Source organism: Chiloscyllium plagiosum, unplaced genomic scaffold (assembly GCF_004010195.1).
Source record: "Chiloscyllium plagiosum isolate BGI_BamShark_2017 unplaced genomic scaffold, ASM401019v2 scaf_11184, whole genome shotgun sequence".
NCBI lineage: Eukaryota > Metazoa > Chordata > Chondrichthyes > Orectolobiformes > Hemiscylliidae > Chiloscyllium > Chiloscyllium plagiosum.
This window is the reverse complement of record NW_025215059.1, coordinates 2,972-6,432: the sequence shown is the minus strand read 5'-3', so window position 1 is coordinate 6,432 and position 3,461 is coordinate 2,972. Positions and strand designations below refer to the sequence as shown.

General features: G+C 46.0%; 1 long non-coding RNA gene across 1 annotated transcript in view; it reads right to left on the bottom strand.

The window, feature by feature from the left end:
* Positions 1–22: 22 nt before the first annotated feature.
* LOC122548145 overlaps positions 23–3,461 on the bottom strand; it is a 4,329-nt gene continuing 890 nt past the window's right edge. Inside the window, exons 2-3 of the long non-coding RNA XR_006311179.1 lie at positions 1,741–1,823; positions 23–36 (exon numbers count right to left, since the gene is read on the bottom strand). This is a non-coding gene — a long non-coding RNA (uncharacterized LOC122548145). The remainder of the gene's footprint in view (positions 37–1,740; positions 1,824–3,461) is intronic.

Below are 3,461 nucleotides of genomic sequence, written 5' to 3'. Positions count from 1 at the left end.
ACTGAGATTACCATCTGAATACCCACCTGTAGTATCCTGTAATACAAGTTTATAAAATCCATCACTGTCAGTTCAGGTTAGAAACTCGCACCATCCCCTCCTCCTGGCCCAGGATGACTGGACACATTACCCCTTGTGGAGGTCAGCAGTCAGTTCAGATGGAAATCTATGTGGGTTTCTAGGAGTTTCCACCTTGGAATTTCATATGACTGAACAGGGCAAATCTTTGACACATGGGACAGAATATTCCATGAGTCAGTGAGATGTGGAGAGCAGGATTTGCTCCTTTTTTTTCCTTCCGTGCGCCGCTGTGCCTCATCAATAAGACATGGGGTGTGAAAGGCTCATGCAGCTCGATGGGCAAGTTGCCTCCATTCTGACCAATGGTATATCCCTAAAAACTGAGCAACTCTGCATGCTTCACACTGCCCAGTGCTCCCAGTAAATGTTTGGGGGGGCGGGGGGGAACTCCTGGAAAAGGCTTAACTGTAAAGTTCTAAGAGGATTGTGAAGAGAGAGAGATGCACAGGAGAAGGGGCAACAAGTTGCCAGATAGAGTATAATTTGGGAAAAAGTGAAGTCGGTCATTTTGGAGGGGATAATAAGAGAAGAGAGTGCTATTTAAATGGTGGAAACTGTAGAAAGCTGCACCACAAAGGGACCGGGGGTAATTGTGCAGGAAACACTGAAAGCACCAGATTCTGGGTCAGTCACGAAATCAAGGGTTCATTTCAGATTCATCAAGTTTAAGGTAACACCGACACGGGTAAGGGGTTTCAGTAGCAATGGAGCTGGAGTGAGTTGGAGACAAGCAACGTTTTAGAGATTGGAATTCCTGGTGTTTGTGATTGTGTAGATGTCTGATCAGAAGGTCACCTTGGGGTCAGATATGACAGCAATGTTGTGAAGAGTCTAGTTCTATCGCAGACTGCACCCAGTGAGAGGGAGGGGCTCAGCAGTAAGGGAAAGGAATTTGTAATAGCAACTGAAGGTAATTGGTTTATCCGTAACAATGTTTCTTTGGAGGAAATTGCACTTAATCGAGTAGTGGGAACGTGATAAGCAGTTTGGTAACTGAGTAACAGTGGAGCAATGGAGAGGGATGATGGGGAGGGAGAGCTGGGCATTGACAGTGTACATGTGAAACCTCACACTGTGCTTTTGGACGATGTCACCTCCTTGGCAGTGCGTAGGTGAGAAACAGGAGGGACCAAGGATAGATCCTTGAGGGACACCAAATGCAAGGAATTCAGAATGGAAAGGGAGAGTGGAGATGGAGCAGGACTTACAAATGATGGTGAGGTGAAATGTTAGCTTTTTCTGCAGAATGGATGAGAAGGACATAACCAGAAAAGACAGACAGACAGAACAAGGAACAATACCTGTGAATTGGCGAGGGGGAGTGATGAGGAGGAAACAGAGTTGGAATGTCTGTAGTTTAGTGAGACTAGTAAAAGATCAAGATGAGCTCTGATAAGGTTTGACAAGAGACTGGAGAAAGATGTTAGTTTGGGACAAAAACCAGGAACACCATGTGAGGCAGTTTGCCTCGGTGGGCTAGTGGGAGGGAGGGAAGCAGCAGAGGCAGCTGATCGGATTGTCTCAGTCTTAGTGACAGAGAAGCTCAATGTGCTCCTTGCTCTTGTTGTTGGAGGGAAGGATGAAGGAGACAGGATGATGGACAGGATTTTACAAAGAAACAAAACCAGGGTTAGTGATCTTTAAAATGAGTGAACAAACCTAATATATTTAACTTTTATCCAGAATATTAAAATGTACAACTGAAGTCCTTGTTCGAATCCCAGCTCGGCAGATGTTAGAATCTGAATTCAAGAAAAAATAACAAATTCGGAATCTCCTGATCTCCATGGAACCATTGTCAATGGCAGAAAAAATCCTGCCAACCTGACAGTCGCCCAACAAGCTACTCACTGTCTTAATCACTGCAAAGTCTCAACACAGGAATGAAACTGGATGGACCACTTGGCATCTAACAAGGCATTAGGAAATACAACCACAGAATCAGCCCTCTCGACTCTGCAACACCCTGCTCACTAACATCTGTTTTTTTTGGGGCCAAAATGTGGCGAACTATCTCACAGATTAGTCAAGGAATAGCCTGACATAGTCATACTCACAGAGTAATCCCTTACAGATAATGGCCAGACATCACCATCACCATCCCTCGATAGAGAGTGTGATGATGGAAAAGCACAACAGGTCAGGCAGCATCCGAGGAGCAGGAGAATCGACGCTTCGAGCCTAAGCCCTTCACCAGCCTGACCTGCTGTTTTTTTTTCCAGCACCACACTCTGGACTCTGATCTCCAGCATCTGCAGTCTTCACTTTCTCCTGAAATCTCTGGATATGTCCTGTCACCCCAGCAGGACAGACCAGGCAGAGGTGATGGCACAGTAATGTACACACAGGAACCATTTGCCCTGGGAGTACTCAGCATTGACTTTGGACACCAGGAAGTCTCATGGCTCCTGCTGATTACCACGTACCGTGCTCCCACAGCTGATGAATCAGTGCTGCTCCATGTTCAATAACACTTGGAGGAAGCACTGAGGCAATAAAATGGTGACAAGCCTACTCTGGGTACAGGATTCCAATGTCCTCTACCAAGAGTAGCTCAGCAGCAGGATTACTAACTGAGCTGGTCGGGTTCTCAAGGACATAGCTGCTCAACAGGGTTTGCAGCAGGCGGTAACGGAACCAGCAAGAGGAAAAAACATACTAGATCTTATCAGTATGAATCTGCCAGCTGCAAACGCATCTGTCCATGACAGTATCGGTAAGAGCGACCATCCCACAGTCTTTTTGGAGACAAAGCCTCACCTTAAAGTTGAGAAAAACCTCCATTGTGCTGAGTAGTACTATCACCGTGCCAAATGGGACAGATGTAGGAACTCAAACTGGATCTCTCTCAGGCAATGTGGGATAACAGCAGCAGCAGGACTGTACTCCAGCACAATCTGTAATCTCATGGGTTTGTACATCCCGCACTCACCCAGCACAATAGACAGGAAAGGACAGCATGCCAAGAGCAGCACCAGGCATACCTAAAAATGAAGTGCCAACCTGGTGAAGCTACCAAGCAGGACTATCTGTATAATCAAACAGCACCAGCAGCAAGCAACAGAGCTAAGTGATCCCACAACCAATGGATCAGATCAGAGCTCTACCACATCCAGTTGTGAATGGTAATGGACAATTAAACAACTCATTGCAGGAAGCACCACAGATATCCCCACCCTTACTGATGGAGGGGTTTCACACATCCATGCAAAAGATAAGATGACAGCATTTGCAGTAATTTTCAGCCAGATGCAAAGTGAGATGATCCATCTCAGCCTTCTCCAGTGGTTCCTAACGTCACAGATGTGAGCTTTAAGCCAGTTCAATTTAGTTCGAATAATATCGAGAAATGGTTAAGTAGTGTAAAGGCTATGGGTCCT